Source organism: Oryx dammah, unplaced genomic scaffold (assembly GCF_014754425.2).
Source record: "Oryx dammah isolate SB20612 unplaced genomic scaffold, SCBI_Odam_1.1 HiC_scaffold_28, whole genome shotgun sequence".
Taxonomy (NCBI): domain Eukaryota; kingdom Metazoa; phylum Chordata; class Mammalia; order Artiodactyla; family Bovidae; genus Oryx; species Oryx dammah.
This window is the reverse complement of record NW_024070212.1, coordinates 78809351-78827232: the sequence shown is the minus strand read 5'-3', so window position 1 is coordinate 78827232 and position 17882 is coordinate 78809351. Positions and strand designations below refer to the sequence as shown.

General features: G+C 38.7%; 1 protein-coding gene and 1 non-coding gene across 3 annotated transcripts in view; both read left to right on the top strand.

Annotated features, from left to right (window-relative positions):
- CACHD1 (cache domain containing 1) overlaps positions 1-17882 on the top strand; it is a 232480-nt gene that overhangs the window by 59582 nt on the left and 155016 nt on the right. The gene's annotated exons all lie outside the window — the stretch shown is intronic.
- Positions 7527-7598, top strand: TRNAS-AGA. Its single transcript has one exon. It is a non-coding gene; the product is annotated as a tRNA-Ser (tRNA).

Genomic DNA, 17882 nt, shown 5'->3' with positions numbered 1-17882 from the left:
TATGATTCCTGGTTTATGAGCTCTGAATGGCAGCTTTGCATCTCTAGTGGTCACACAGCGCCTGTAACACAATCTTTGCATGGTAAACATTATTGAATCAAGGTTTGTTGAAGAATGTATGATTACTTCTTCCTCATTCAATGCACTCTACTACCTTTTGGAAAAAAAAATCTCTTAAAATGATAACGTCTTTCAGTTACCCAGCACCTGACAATATACGAAGTGCTTTTGTAGGAACCATTTTGTCTGATTTTATTTTTTTAATTTATTTTTAATTGGAGGATAATGGCTTACAACCCTGTGTTGGCTTCTGCTGTACAACATTGTGAATTACTCAAAAGGGAGGGACATATTATTTTATTTTTGAGGCACAAGTACAGTCTACTGCACAAATCTTAAACATACAGCTTGATGAGATTTTACATATGTATATCCTTGTTTAACCCATCAACCAAAGTCAAAATAACAGATAGGACATTTCCAACAGCCCTGGGAGCTCTTTTGTGTTCCTTCCCAATTAATTCCTCTTCCCAAAGTACCACTGTTTACAAAAAGAGGAGGAGGAGACAGGGAGGAAAGAGAGCTTGTGACTGACTGTGCAGCCAGGAGAACTCAGATTTCTAATTCCTACTTGTATTCTCTTGCTTCCAGAAGACCCTGTACCCTTGGACAGGAGGCCTTCCTAATAGACTATTTTTTAAAGGCAGCACTAGGTTCAAGAATGCCTATCGCACAAGATTCTGAAGCATCCAAGTCATTTTTGTTCCCAAATCAGTCTAATCAAACACATAGAGTATATATTGAATACCATGACATACATCTCTTTCTCTCTTTTTTGGCCTTGCCATATAGCATATGGGATGTTATTTCCTCAAGCAGGGATTGAACCTGTAATCTCTGCATTGATAGCTCGGAGTCTTAACCACTGAACTGCCAGGGAAGTCCCAATATACATCTCTCTTAGCAGAGATCTTGATGAAAGTGGGGAAAGCCTTGCCACTTCCCCCCTGCAGAGTAAACATTTTAGTTATATCTGGTGGTACAGAATATAAAGAATACAGTGCTTTATGCTCCAGACACTTCTTTTTTTTCAGAGGTAGTAAATGAAAAGCCTTGATGTTGCCCTTTGGCTGTCTCCTTAGAACTCATACAAAGCAGTGGTATCTCCAAGAGCCATCTGCACTTCCCTTGTCCTCCTTCTGTAGGGAAGTGGTGTGTGCTTGACCATGGCCAGGAAAAGCTGGTTAGAAAAGTGGAATTAAGGCCTGAAACTCAGTAGTTCAGGCTCTTTTTGCTGTTTTTAAATACACCTGTATTTTAAACTATCATTTACTGCATTTAACTTATTAAATTTTTTTTAATTGGAAGATAATTGCCATACAATATTGTGTTGGCTTCTGCCATACAACAATGTGACTCAGCCATAAGTATACACATGTCCCCTCCCTCTGGACTCTCCTTCCCACACCCCACCCGCCCTACTCCTCTCTGTTGTCACAGGGTACCATGTTGAGATCCCTGTGTTATACAGCAATTTTCCATTAGCTATCTATTGGTAATATGGTAATGTATAATGTCCCCTTGGACTGCAAGGAGATCAAACCAGTCAGTCCTAAAGGAAATCAGTCCTGAATATTCATTGGAAGGACTGATGCTAAAGCTGAAACTCTAATACTTTGGCCAGCTGATGAAAAGAACTGACTCATGGAGAAAAGACCCTGATGCTCAGAAAGGTTGAAGACAGGAGAAGGGGATGACAGAGGATGAGATGGTTGGATGGCAAGCTCCAGAAGTTGGTAATGGACAGGGAAACCTGGTGTGCTGCAGTCCCTGGAGTCACAAAGAGTCAGACGCAACTGAGCGACTGAACTGAGTGTATAATGAAAGAGTGCTACTCTTTCAGTTCATCCCACCCTCTCCTTCCCTTGCTGTGTTCACAAGTCTGTTCTTCATGTCTGTTCTTTATTCCTGCCCTGCAAATAGATACATCAGGACGATTTTGGGAAAAAATAATTACAAATGAAACAACTGACAAAGGATTAACCTCCAAAATGTACTAGCAGCTCATGAAACTCAATACCAGAAAAACAAACAACTCAATAAAAAAAAAATGGGTTGGAGGATCTAAATAGACATTTCTCTAAAGAAGAGCTGCAGATGGCCAGCAAACACATGAAAAGGTGCTCAACATCACTCATTATTAGAGAAATGTAAATCAAAACTACCATGAGGTGTCACCTTACACCAATCATAATGTCCGTCATCACAAAAATCTGCAATTAATTTATTTTTAACAGCTTTATTAAAATGTCCACACCACACAATTCACCCATTTAATTCCATTTTTAGTATATTCACAAATGTTGGCAACCCTCATCACAATTTTAGAACTTTTCCATCACCACAAAAGGAAAGCCCATACCATTTAATTATCATCTTCCCTCTCTCTCTCTCCTCCAGCCCTGGGCAAACAAATCTTTCTGGTTCCATAGATCTTCCAATTTTGAATATTTCGTATGAAGGGGATTATACATCATCTTTGTAACTAAATTCTTTCACTTACCCTAATATTCTCAAGATTTATCCATGTTGTCATATGTATCAGTAGCCATGTATGATTGTATAACATGCCATTGTAACATGTTTTGACTGTGTGGATTACAACTGTGGAAAATTCTTAAAGAGATGGGGTTACCAGACCACTTTACCTGTCTCCTGAGGAACCTGTGTGAGGGTCAGGAAGCAATAGTTAGAACCTTACATGGAACAACTGAATGATTAAAAATTGAGAAAGGAGTACGTCAAGGCTGTCCATTCGCACCCTGCTCACTTATATACAGAGTACATTATGTGAAATGCTGGACTGTTTATGAATCACAAGCTGGAATCAAGATTGCCAGGAGTAATATCAACAACCTCAGATATGCAAATGATCCCACTCTAATGGCAGAAAGTGAAGAGGAACTAAAGAGCCTTCTGATAAAGGTGAAAGAGGAGACTGAAAAAGCTGGCTTAAAATCCAACATTCAAAAAACTAAGATCATAGCATCCAGTCCCATCATTTCATGGCAAATAGAAGGAGTGAAAAGTGGAAACAGTGGCAGACTTTATTTTGGGGGGCTCTAAAATCACTGCAGATGATGACTGCAGCCATGAAATTAAGACTCTTGCTCCTTGGAAGGAAAGTTGTGAGAAAACTAGATAGCATATTAAAAAGCAAACACATCATTTTGCTGACAAAGGTCCATGTAGTTAAGGCTATGGTTTTTCTAGTCGTCATGCACAGATGTGAGAGTTGGACCATAAAGAAATCTGAGCACTGAAGAATTGACACTTTCAAATTATGGTGCTGGAGAAGACTCTTGGAGATCAAACCCTGATGCTGGAAATGCTGGAAAAGATTAAAGGGAAAGGAGAAGGGGATGGTGGGGATAGAGGATGAGATGGTTAGATAATATCACCAACTCAAATAGACATGAATTTGAGCAAACTCCAGGAGCTAGTGGAAGACAAGGAAGCCTGGTGTGCTGCAGTCCATGAGGTTGCAAAAAGTCACACAGGACTTTGTGACTAAACAACAACAACAAAAAAAAAGCATGCCATTGTAGAGATATACTACACTTTGTTTATCCATTCTTCAGCTGATGGGCGTTTAGTTGCTGCCACTTTTATGGATACTATGAATAACACTGCCATAAGGACTTGAGTACAAATTTTTCTGTGGATATGTGTTTTATTTCTCTTTCCTATGAATTTTTATTGAAGTATGGTTGATTTACAATGTTGTGTTAATTTCTGCTGTACAGAAAAGTGATTCATATATATATATACATGCATTCTTTTCTAATATTTTCTATTATGGCTTATCATAAGATATTGAATATAGTTCTCTGTGCTATGCAGTTAGGACCTTGCTGTTTATCCATTCTCTATGTAATAGTTTGCATCTGCTAACCCCAATCTCCCGTTCCATCCCTCCTCCCACACACTCCCTCTTGGCAAGCACCAGTCTGTTCTCTGTGCTGTGATTCTATTTCATAGATAGGTTTTTTGTGTCACATTTTAGATTCTACATGTAAGTGATATCCTATGATATTTGTTTTTCTGACTTCACTTAGCATGGTGACTCTCTAGTTGCATCCATGTTGCTGCAAATGGCATTATTTCCTTCTTTCTTTGGCTGAGTAGTGTTCCATTGTGTATATATACCACATCTTGATCCATTCCTCTGTCAATGGACATTTAGATAGTTTCTGTCTTGATTATTGTGAATAGTTCATTCACAGTATGTTTCATTTTTCTTGTAGTGGAATTTCTGGGTCATTTGGTAATTCTGTTTAAATCATTTGACTCTTCCACAGTGGCTGCACCATTTTACTTTCTGGCCAGTAGTGTATACAGGTTCTGATTTCTCCACATCCTAATCAACACTTCTTGTTAATGACTTTTTGTCTAGCCATCCTAATAGACACGACGTTGATATCTCACTGCGATTTTTAATTTGCATTTCCCTGATGACTAATGATGTTGAATATCTTTTCATGTGCTTATTAATTATTTGTATATCTTCCTTGGAGTAATGTCTGTTCAGATCCTCTGCCCATTTGATAATTATTTTTCTTACTGAGTTGTAAGAATCCTTTACACATTCAAGATATAGTCCGTTATCATGTACATGATTTGCAAATTTTTTCTCCCATTCTGTCAGTTATCTTTTCAGTTTCTTGATGGTGTCCTTTGATTAATTTTGATGAAGTTCTATATATCTGTATTTTTCTTTTGTTCCTCATGTTTTTAGTATCTTATCTAAGAATCTTTTGCTAAATCCAAGATTATGAAGATTTGCTTCTGTGTTTTCTTCTAGAAGTTTTATAGTTTTTGATCTTACACTTAGGTTTTTTTAGTCATTTTTAAAATTTGTATTGGGTATGAAACGGGGGTTCAATTTCATTCTTTTACATGTGGCTATACAATTGTCCCAGCACCATTTCTTGGAGAGACCTTTCTTTCACTATTGAATGGTCTTGGCACCCTTTTCTAAAATCAATTGGTCATAGATGTATGGATTGGTGCAGGTTCTTAAAAATGCTTATATTAGATGCTATTGATGAGGGAAGATAGGTGAACAATATGTGGGAATCATACTATGTTTGTAACTTTTAAACCTGAAAGTTTTTCAAAAGAAAACTTTTTTTTTCAGTTGAAGTATAGTTCACTTGCAATACTATATTAGTTTCAGATGTACAACAAAAGAAAACATTTATTAAAATGTTCTTGTGACATAGGTAAAATTCAGGAGATTTGGGCTCATTTAGTAGTTTCCTTGTAATTAGGAAAAAACCAGTGAGAAAAATGGCTTTCTGTATTTTATTCTGGCATGGACTCTTTTCCAAGTGAAAGAGCATTGCAGCTTGATTTCAAGAGAGAGAGGACCCTTAGGAGAGTTTGGAATGTTCTGAGTCCAAAGTAGACCTTTAAATGCTGGCACAGTTTTAAAACAAAAGCATAAATTACCACATTGTCCTGCTCCTGGATGCTGCTCCCTTTCTTCCCAGTAGAGCTTTCCAGTCTGTAAAAGTATAGCATTTGAATTTGAACCTGCTTGGATATTTGATGATATGCAAGAATTATTATTATTATACTAATGGTATTGTGTGTTGTTGTTGTTGTAGTTTACAAAATTAGTCTACCTTTTATTACGGAGGTATCTTTAATTCGCTTCAGAAATCGGGTGGGAATGTGAGCCTATGGGTGAACGAGACTGACTGTGATTTGGTTGAAGCTAGGTAATGGGTTTGTGGAGGTTGGTTATACTATTTCATCTTCTTTTATAGGTTTTCCATAATAAAAATAGCTTTGGGGTAGGTTTGTTCCTTTTTAATACAACAGGGGAAGTGTTTGAGAGGTATTTTCATTCAGAGCTGCGTTTGCTTTATGTAGAAGTCGGTCTTCTGATTTTGCATGCCCTGGCCTACACCAGTATGGAGGAGCACTTAGAAGCAATTACTGGAATGCACACTTCTCAGAAGCAAACTGCAGAGGCTTTCTGGATCCTTCTGAGGTCTGTTAGAGCCCTAATAGAATTCATCTGTTACTTACAGTGCCCTTTTTGCTCTCTATGTTATAGATGTTAATCTACAGTGCTCTTTGTTTCATAGTTATATAAGTTTATTTTTTAATGCTTTTCTAAACCTATGATACTGTAAATCTTTACACTGTTTAAAATGAAAGGTTATATATAAAATACACATTTATATGTGTATATATAGATTTGATAGTTTAAAAAAAATCAGAAATACTCTATAGATGGGGCTGTTTCAGGGGCTGAACTGTATTCTTTTCCAGTCGTCGATTTTGCTGATTGTAGAAGAGACTTTCACATGCTTTATTCTTTGTTGGACTGTAATGGCTAGAAACCTCATATACTCAGTATGTGAATCTTTCTCCAAGAACAAGGTTCTTGCATAGAATTGTTACAATTCTATGTTCAGATGACTAAAGCTCTCAGAACAAAGTCAAATTGAAAAATCTGTGCAAAAAAAGGATACCATCTGGAAATTATCCTATGCTTTATTCTTGGTTTTGCTAGTATAATGAAATGCGAGCATTCCAACTTCTCGTAATTGTTGAACTTTGTGATGTAAATGGTGCCAGGCTCTGAAAAGGCTTGTAAAGGTTTTGCTGACTTTTTTGTTTTGTTTTCACATATTTTCATTGAAACTATCTGGGCTGTTTTAGCTGAAAGGAGGAGCAGCTTTGAATAACTCTAGATTGTTTTACTATTTGAATAAGGACAAGTATAAAAACGAATATTGACCTCTGTGTGAATAATTTGTAGGTAGGAAGATTTTTACCTTCTTCCAGAATTGAGCTCCCTGTAGTATTTTGTCATATTTGGCTCCATGTTCAAGATCATACAGCACCATATGTTGTGTTTTTAACCCTTGACTGTATGACATTGCCCATATTGTTGGCCTATTTCCTTGTTCACGGGATGGGCCTAGGAATAATATACTGTTTAGCACCTATGTGTAAAGTACTTTTTTTACACTATGTGTAAAAAGTATACTGTCTATATACCTATTTAGTTGAGAGAAGTGACAGCGAGTTTTTTACTGTGCTGTGTCCAACTCTTTGCAACCTCATGGACTGTAGCCCACCAGGCTCCTCTGTCCATGGGATTCTCCGGGCAAGAATACTGCAGTGGGTTGCCATTTCCTCCTCCAGGGAATTTTCCTGACCCAGGGATCCAACCAGCATCTCCTGCGTCGGCAGGCAGATTCTTTACCAGTGAACCAGAGTTCTGGAAAAGTTCTAGAGATGGCTTTTTGTATTGTGAGAACAGTTGAATGACAGAATTAAGGGGAAAATTATCCTTGAAATATTTCTAATCATGTATTTAAATTACAAAAATAACACATGTTCATTGCAGGAAAAATTCTGGAACCAAAGACACTAGTGGTGGTACCGGTAGTGGTGGTCATTATAGCTTTGTTTATTATGCTTATTATATTCCTAATTGGGCTTCCCTGGTGGCTCAGAGGTTAAAGCATCTGCCTAGAATGCAGGAGACCTGGGTTCGATCCCTGGGTTGGGAAGATCCCCTGGAGAAGGAAATGGCAACCCATTCTAGTACTCTTGCCTGGAGAACCTCATAGAGGGAGGAGCCTGGTAGGCTACAGTCCATGGGGTCGCAAAGAGTCAGACACAACTTCACCTTCACTTTCATATTCCTAATTGCTTATTGCTTTGCATGTATTAGTTCCTGTTGTTGTTGTTTTATACAGCAACCCCAGGAATGAGAGACATTATTCTTACTTTTTAGATGAGGATATTGAGTCAGAATGGCCAAGTAACTAGCCCAGGTTGCATCGCTAGTGAGTAGAGAGGCAGGATTTGAACTTTATACCAAAGAAGAGCTTGCTTCACTGTGTGTGTATGTCTGGTACATCCGTAGGTACATCCGTAACACCACCATCAGCGCACAGTCTCAGAGAATGCCTCTCTACACATTCATTTCTCTTTGTGAATAATGTGTTGCCATATTATAAAATTGTAATATTCTTTTGCATTCTGCTTCATAATTCTTCTAAAATTCCTGTGAATCTAGACAATAAAAGTTCTCTATTAGGTCTCCTATCAAGCACAGCATTGAGAAATTAGTATTCATGATCAGAGATATAGGGAATAAAAATATGATCCTCCAATGGTTTAAAATGTGAGAGAGAGTGAAAAATCTCTCAATGATTAATACAGTCAAAGAATGTTAAGTAGATATTTACCCTAAATTGGAAAACTAATGACTTTTCTGGACATTCTCTTCCTCCCCTTTATGATAAGTGTGTCAGATTAGAAGCTCTGAAAAGCCCTGTCCAGTTTTGACATGCTGGTTCTCAGTGCGCCTTACTTACTATGCTCTCCTGGCTTCTTTTCTATCACACTGTATTACTGATGACCAAATACAGTAGGCCTAAAGTGCTTAAATCTTTAGAATTATTGCTGTTCTTGAGTTTCAGATGTAGGTCAGACATTAAGGGGGCTGGCTGGCATTTCAGTATTTTCCTAAATATAAAGGTCATTTCCACCTAATTGATCCCATATGTGCAGTGTGCTTTAACTGATTGGATCTCTCTCTGGACACTCTGGGTTTTCTTTAGGTAATGGCAACACTGCATTCTTCAGACTGCCTGAGAGATTACATGGGAAAACCTGCATGCAGAAGCAAAACAGATGATGAGGAGAGCCCTTCTAAGTAGACAGATAGCTAACCACTAGTAATTTTATTATCATCTAATGATATTTTTTAAAAATAATTTTTATTTCATCCTCATTGTGTACTATTTCAGTTTGGGCTTCTGAATTTCATTACAATTGGTTTATTTATTTTTTGTTTGCATGGCTTCTGGAATCTTAGTTCCCCAACTAGGGATTGAACCCAGGCCCTCTGTAGTGAGAGCATGGACCTCTAACCCCTGGATCCCCAGGAAATTCCCCACTTAACATGTTTAAAATAATTACAAAACTTTTTTCTATAGCAACTCGATTTTCATGTAGTTATAAAAATCTTAGGAATGTAAGCAATAATGATTTTGTTCTTGTTTTGAGTGTGTGTGTTTTGGGATTGTTATTGCTTTTGAACAAACAGATGATCCGAGAACTGCAAAGAATGGCATCTGTGTTCAGTGCTACTAATAGGGCGAAATAAAGACCTGCCTTAACATTGCTTTATTCAATGTATGGACTCTGAAGCTTCCTGGAATTTAGGTTCAGAAGACAGGAGTTTGACTTCAACTCAGTTTAGGCAAGCCACAAACCTCAGAACCCATGCATATGAGCCTATACACGTAAGATGGGTGGATCCTCAATGGTCTACCCCTTGTAGAGATTCTTGCCATCTTCTTATTTTTAAGGCTCTATGTGGTATGGATTTCTGAGTCATATTTACAGCACATGTGGGATTTCAAGTTGTTGGGTGGTTTCTCCTCTCAGCAGCCCCTTTCTTATTCACCCATCTTTCAGTGGTTAAAAAGAAAAAAGACAAGAAATGATTCATGTCTACCCCTGTCTTTGGGGACCTTGAGGACCTCATGACTTTTTTTTTTTCCCCAAGTGGTTTGAGAATCAGACAATTGAAAGCAGTTATTGGGTTGGTCAAAAAGTTCATTGGTTGGAGCTGGCGGGTGGGGCGCGGTATCCTATATGCGAAAGAACTTTTCATCCCGTAATAACATTAAAAATATTATTCACAGAAGAAAAAGTTTCAGCCTGCTATGACTTGTTTTGGAATTTGCAAATCCTGAGAGGGCTGGCATTTTTGTAACAGGGTTTCTTTTAGACTAAAGTTTCGAGAGATGGGGGATGGGAGGGGGGCACTAGGGAAAGAAGCAATTAAGGTAGTTTCAAAATTGATGAAGTGAAGCAATTTCCCATTCTTGTGAATGCAGAAAGCTCTCCAGATTTATTTATTTTCCCCCTGTAAGTCAGAAACCTGTTCTTTTCCTTCCTGGTGTCTGCAGTCCAGCTATTTGAGAGCCCTAGCTCCTGCAGAGCCCATTTCTTCATGCCCCCTTCCTTCCTGACCACCTTTGGTTTGGGTTTACATCACTAATGGTAGAATACAAGCCTCAATTTATCGCAATTCTTTCACAAAACCTCCAGGGAAAGGATGGCCATGTGCGTCATTAGCTAGAGAATCATGAGTGGATTTGTTAGTGGAACTTTTCTAGGCACTGGTAAACCTTTGGTGTGGAGATCCTGCCTGATTGTTCTTGTTGGGTAGGAGGAAAAAATAACACAGGGAGTGAGAGATGGTGTTGCTTTTTTAAGGATATCTTTGGCAAAATTGGTCAGAAAAATAACCTGATTTTTATTAAATGGTTTAAAATGGGTAAGTGGAGGACAGTGGAGTGGGGTGACGAGGCAGGGGAAAGGTGTACATCTTATATCCAGGGAATGGGATGCTGCCCCCTGTTTACCTCCCCATCCCTACAAGTCAAGGATGCCCCAAAGTTGGAATCCTTGAGTGCAGCCCATGTGACATCTGGAAAGCAATCCTTGCTCGCATTTCTCTCTCTCTCTCTTTTATTTTTCTTTCCTTTTCTGGCAAGAGATCCTCCCCCTCTCCCCCAAAGTTTGATAACTTCTTATTAAAAGGATGTATTGGGTGAAGGTCCAAGGAAACTGAAAAGATTGGTAAATTAAATGAAATCACTATAGATTCTGACTTTTCTAGTTGCAATGCAGAACACAAATAAAACCTGTTCTTCAGCTGGGCAGTAACTCTCACTTGCATGTCTAAAGTGTTCTCTTTACATTTTATTATCCGAACACTGTGAAGCCACTGATTCCTCTTGAGCCATCATGGCATATCTGCAGTGCTCCCTCCTGCCTTTCTTGGGGAAGCCTCGTGATCGTGTGTTTTGTGTGGTAACAGTGTGAACACATTTTCATACAGTTGCTGTTGTGAAATCATTTGGTGCAGAGGCATTTGCCTGGTTTTTAAGATCTGGAGGAACTGAATTTTGTCCTGATGAAGTCCAGTTTGATAGATTCTCTGAGTCTTAGAGATTTTCTATTCTTCTCTTTCTATTCTTCCTTTATACTTTTATTCTTCTTGTCATCATTTAAAACCAATTTGCCTTCTTTCTTTTGAAAGTATTATATTAGGATATATTTGAAAGTATAATACTAGGATACATATACCAATGCATAAAAAGACTTGATTTCCTGTAGTTGGGGGTCAGCAAGCACTGACTACCCCATGGTCTTTTGACCTCATAATTACTGACTCATTACAGAAATCAAAATTGCTTTGCTAAGACCCCTTCTTAATGAGGGTCTGATGATGAGCTCTGTTTCTCCATTGTCATCTTGTATTGCTAATTGGCCCAGGACTGTTGGAACCTCAGTGTCTCTGCGCCTGCTGGTGCTGACTTATCACATCCGTTCTGTATGTTAATGTATGTTGCAGAATGAATTCTGGAAAGGAGAGGGGGGACGAGTTTCTGAAAGATTATCTCCATTTATAATGTGTGCTGCACTACTTCAGAAATGTACCTTACTTAATAAGCCAGGTATTTAAACTCCAATCTCTTACATGATTTAATTATGTAATAGGTGTTATTATCTGAATGTCCTAATGTGAGTTAAGTTTGAAGACTGTTTCCACCCCCCACCCCCCACCCCCGTTTCTGAAGGGAAGTCCAGCTAATTTACTGCAAATGAAATAAGCATTTTGGAGGAATAGGTTGACATTTAGCATTCTGGTTTGAAATCCCTCTGACTGTTAAATATTTAATGTGCTGCAAAGCATCCTTAAAAATTAAATATGAATGAGTTTTAGAGAAACTTGCAGTGGTATAAAAAATTGAGAATTCCCCCCCACTCATTTCAAGTGTGAGTGTCTGCCTAGGGAATCTTAATTATTTTTAATGAAGATGACATTATATATTTGATCAGCTTGGGGATGTCCTAAATCATGAAGTTAATATAAATAGAATCCTTCTGAATAATATCACAGCAGAGATTTACTTTGAAATAAATTATTGGTTCTGTCTCTTAGAGGTTAATCACTTTATCCCCTTTCTATTTTTTGTTTAAAGCTAATAAAGTCAGATGACCAGAGGAGAATTTCTTTGTTGGGAGAAAAAACGTTTTTTCCCTAGGTTTATTGCTTTGCTAAAACTAATGCTTTACTTTTGTAGACTCATGAGATTTAGAGTATGTACTATAAACATTTTTGTGGAATCTCTGAAAAAAACCATGATTATTATTATTATTGGTATTTAAGAATAACTTTCTTGACATTGATATATATAATCATATTTTTTTTCTTTTTAAAAATATTATACTAATTGATGGCCTTCCCCTAATTTAATGATAAGGGAATTAAATAGGAGACTCTTGGATTTATTTTACAGTGCTGACATCTGACATTAAAAAAAGATCATACCCATATTTTCTCATCATATTTTCCTGCCTTTCATTGGCTAATATTCTATTCTAGTTGCATGCTGTCCTAAGTATCAGTTATGCATGTGGGAAAAGGGGATTTGAATTCATGAGTCTATAGTCTTGGTGCTTAATTATAAAAGACTGTAAGTTACATGTTTCCAAAAGGTGTTTTAATTACATTCCATGCATTTTTCTTGAGAAGCTCCCCCTTTAAAAAAAACAATTCCTAAGGTTTGTACCTTAACTGTTAGAAAAGAATGGGATCCCTTTTCAGGAACTATGCTTTTAATTTTTTCAAACTTTTTGGTGATTGTATTGTAGAGAATATTATTTCTCTCTGTCTCTGTCTCTCTTTTGTTTCTTTCATTTTGTCTAGGTAAAACTAACACACTGAAGATGAAACCTATCATTGCTCATCCTGTAATTAATCACCCAGCTTTCAAATGTCTTTGGCATTTTTGATGCATCTCTCTATACTCCACAGCCAATCAGCAGATGAGAGCTCAAAAATGTCCTGTGTATCTCCGTTTTCCTTCTTTCAGTTCTAGAACCATCACCTTTCTCTAACTCTCAATCTCTCTTTCTTCCCTCCCCATTTTGGTATATTACAATAGCAACAACAAAAGTTATCATTTGTTGACTACTTACCATATGCTGGCTATTGTGTTAGTGAGATAAATGATTTTTCTCATTAATACATATTAATACAAATAGTAAAATTTAATGGATAATAAAAGTCCTGTAAAGTAGGAGATTGGGGTCGGGGGGTGGGGGAATGTGCAGAGGGGAGACTTTGGGGTTAAAGTGCCCTGGGCTACTCAGCTAGTAATTGGCAGAGCTGAGATTTGAATCCACACAGCCTTTGACCCAAATGTGCATGTTCAACAGTATGTTATGATCTAATTTGCTAATAATAAGTCGTACTATTACTGCCAAATTATTCTGCTTCAGGTCCAAATCTGATCCATTCATTCCCCTGCCCTGTAACATTACTTCAAAGTCTCCTCATTACTTCCAAACTTTCACAGGCTTGCTTTTACATTCTCGATGATTTTGCCCACATCTGCTTCTCATCTTTGTCATTGTTTATGATTGATGAGGATTGACTGGCTAGGATAGAAACAAAAAGGAAGAAAGATGCATTTCAAACTGACATTGCTACGATTGTATCGTTAGGCTCTTTTGGTGTCTGCTGAAGTGACCCAGTGCCTGGCAATAAGAGAGTCCGGTGCCCTTTGTGGTCAGGATCTGATAGTACCGAACTCTTTGTTGCAAACTTAAAATTGTCTTCAGCATTTTGCCCTGCAGTTTAATTGGAAGAACACCGGGTGCTTCCGTGCTGATTCCTGGTGTGGAAAAATTTAGCATTCCCTGGGGCCATTTGACTTTTCCCAATGTTACCTCCACAATGAAGCAACATTCCTCCCTAGAGATTTAAGGCCAGCAACTTTTAAATGATAGGTGAAAACTTAGCTTTAAGAAATGGCATTTGCCATGAAAATCAAAGTCATTGGCAAGATCTTAGAAATCTCTATACATCTGGGGGGAAAATTAATTAGAGAAGATCAAGTTTAAAAATATGTAAGATCTAAAGTAAGACAGCCCTTTAGCCTTATTTACCTAGTCAATGTAAAGAGCAATACAGATTTTTTCCCATTATTAATGGGTCAACTCTTTTCTTGAACAATTAATTGGAATGAATAAAGCTCATTCCATCTTTTTTTTTTTTTTTTTGGAAAGAAGAATTAAGTAAAACAAATATTTCTTACCTTTTTCTCATTCTTAAAAAATTTTAGGAAACCTTATTGACAACTAATTGTGTATCACATTCAGCTAGTTTTATAATGCAGAGCAAGTCTGGTCATTGCATGGAATGTTTCTCCTTTGGCTTTATTCCTTAAACTTGAAATTAATGTTTTGTGGAAAAAATGAAAAGCACCCTTATTTGGTGCCTGCCCCAGACCCTTTTGAAAGGAAGCACAGCAGAGGTCTGAATATCAGACAGTTACAGGGATTCCAGTGCACTGGAATGAAGTTCCAGTCTAACGAAGTTCTGTCGTAAGGGAAGTGTTCATCTGCCTGCATTTTGTGTGTGGGTCCTCTGTTATTAGGATTGGAGACAGAGAAGGGAGGAATCCAGGCAAACATGTACTGTGTCAGGAACTGAATCCTAGCAAATGCCTTGATGTCTAGCAAACACTTCTCTGCCTTCTGCGTCCCTTTGCTTTTCCTTAGTGACTTAGGGTGGAGGAGATCGTGTATACAGGCTATTACAATGCACTTAGGCAGAAATATGTGGGCATGAGAGAGACAGAGAACCAGAACAATTACAAAGAAGACTGCCTTGGAGAACTTATTTTGGGGAGGTAAACAAAGTCAGCGAGAACATGAACTCAGACAGAACACTACTCTGTAGAGATGTGTTTAGAATGATTCTCATCTGGTTAATTTGCTCATTAACAGGTTTTGCTTTGTTTTTCAAACATAGAAAAGTGTTTGCTATACCCGTACAGGCTGAGCATGCTTATACACTGATGGGCTTGGGTTGGTAATGGTGATATGCTGTGATGAGAGAATCTTCCCCATTACAATTTTGCTTAATGCCAGACTCATAATGCTGCCTAAATACTGACAGCTTCTGTGAGGCATAGTAGAAATAGCATTATACCATATAGTCAACAACAACATGTCTTCTATGTGCTGGGAATTCAAAGATGAATGAGAATCAGTTCTTGTCTTCTAGAAGCTCACAAGGTATCAGGGTAGAGAGTAGCTATGTTAACAAATAATTGCAGTGCATTCTGTTAAGTGTTAGAATAGTGGGATGACCTATTGCATAGATATCAGGAAAGACTCTCCATGGAGATGAAAAATTAAAGGAGCCTTACTGTGGAATTTGGGACTTCTCAGGGGGCTCAGTGGTAAAGAATCCTCATCAAACAGGAGACGCAGGTTTGATCCCTGGGTTGGGAAGATCCCCTGGAGAAGAAAATGGTAACCCATTCCATTACTCTTGCTTGGGAAATTCCATGGACAGAGGAGCCTGGCGGGCTACAGTCTATGGAGTTACAAAGAGTTGAACATGACTTAGCAACTAAACAACAACTATATGGAATTTATTAAGAAAATTAGTGGCAAAGTACATTTTAGGTGGGAAAAGTGACCCCCTTTGAATAATTTCATGTGTTATGAATCCCAAGTGGGATATGTTTCTGTCATAGTATGTTTAAAATTTTTGTCCCTCTCATGAATTCATTAACTGAGTGGTTCTGGGTGCTGGGGATAGTGGGGAAAAAACAGAGTTCCTGTGCCTGCAACATATATACCAACAGGGGAGTAAAGCATAGGACATGTGAGATGTGACAAGAGCTACTGGGGTCACTGTTTTGTATAAAATAGCATTTGAGCAGAACTTGAGTGGCAGGAGGGAGCAAGTCTATCCAAAGATGGTGTGTTTCAAAAAGAAGCAGCAGGAAATACACAGGCCCCGTGGTTGGAAACTGCTCTGCAGGTCTAAGTAGCAACCTGCAGGCCAGTGTGTCTGGAGCAGTGGGGAGAGAGCGGGAGAGACGTCAAAGGGTGCCTGGAATGTAGTCAGGGCTTTTGAACCAAGGCAAAGACTTGGGCTTTTCCTCTCCATTGGTTGGAAAACCACTGGAGAGTTTGGACCTGTAAGTGCCAAGAGCATTGGCCTTAGAGTCTGACACATCTGAGTTCATACCTTGCTCTGCCACTGAACTAGCTCTGTCCCCTTCCTCATCTATAAAATTGAGGCTTATTCTTCTTTGCATGAAAAGTCTCAGTGAGGAGGAAGAGTAACGTGGTGGGGATAGTATTAATAGTAGAAGAGGTAGATAGCAGTAAGATACTTTGTTTCTATTTATCAGTATTTTAAGAGGCAGGGTATGAATGAGAGATGAATGTGGCAGGGTGCAGGCAGTAACCTGAGTATGAGAGGGGCATTCTGAACAAAGCTCCACAATCAGGCCTTGCAGACACTGGGCTGTGGTTTCTGTAGAGAAGGAATAATGCAAATACCCAGATGGCTTGGATCAGCCATGAGTAATAACAGCTGCTGGGCCTTCCAGATCCTGAGCGCTCTCCAACTCACCTCCAGTTTTGAAGCAGTGAGTTAATAGATGAAGAAATGCCAAACAGTAACCAGCACTATTATATTTAAATATTTGTACTTAACAAATTCACTCTCATGCAGTGTAATTGTGCCATTTCTGAGCTAATTTCAGTTTTTATTTTTAAAGCATAAATTTAGAGAATACTGTGTATGCATGGTATGTTCTGTTAATGTGATACAAGTTCAAGGTTGTATGATCAATACCTTTTTCTTTTCATTCTGTCACTCAATCTCTGTGACTGTGTATAAACTCTCATTAGGAGAAAAGATTAAATGTATAATTTGGGGGCTTTTGATGAATATAAATCCCAGGCCAAAACACCAACCAGCCAACCAACCTTCCAGCTATCTCTCCTGCTCTGCACATTAGGCTTTAATAGTCCCTGTTGAATGCTGAGAAGGAGGTTCCTGGTAACTTGCTGTTGTGTTCGAATTAGGTGTGCCTTCCTCACACTGGCTACTACCCACAACTTCTACATATCTACACCTCCTTCTTCTCCTTTGCACTGTCAGCTCTTGAAGAATGGGCTGTCTTAGCATTGCATCATCTGAAGCCTGCTTATAGCCTGTGCTCAGTAACAGAAAACTGAGCTGGGCTACATTGGGAAGGTGAGCCCTTCCAGAACATTTAGCTGGAGATGGTTGGACAAAGGAAGCTTACCAGCAGCTCTAGCAGTTTGAGAGACCAAGAGATCTTGATCCCAGGTTAGAACCACGGCCTCCAGGGAAGCCTGGAGTTGTGGGAAAAGTCGTCCCTCCCTGCATGGATCCAATGTGTGGCTTTGGAGGATGCTGTCTGGTCATTAGTTAGTTCCTCGTTTTGTAAAGCAGGGAGTCTAACAATGCACTCCCCTCAAGGGTGGTGGTGAGGCAGTTGCTTTTGTTGTTCAGTTGCTAAGTCATTTCCGACTCTTTGCAACCCTATGAACTGCAGCATGCCAGGCTTCCCTGTCGTTCACTGTCTCCTGGAGTTTTCTCAAACTTATGTCCATTGTATCAATGATGCTATCCAACCATCTCATCCTCTGTTACCCTCTTCCCCTCCTGTCCTCAGTGTTTCCCAGCATCAGGGTCTTTTCCAATGAGTTAGCTCTTTGCATCAGGTGGCCAAAGTGTTGGAGCTTCAGCTTCAGCATCAGTCCTTCCAGTGAACATTCAGGGTTGATTTCCCTTAGGATTGAGTAGTTTGATCTCATTGTAGTCTAAGGGACTCTCAAGAGTCTTCTCCAGCATAATTCAAAGCATCAGTTCTTTGACACTCAGTCGTCCTTATGGTCTGGTTGTCACATCCATACAT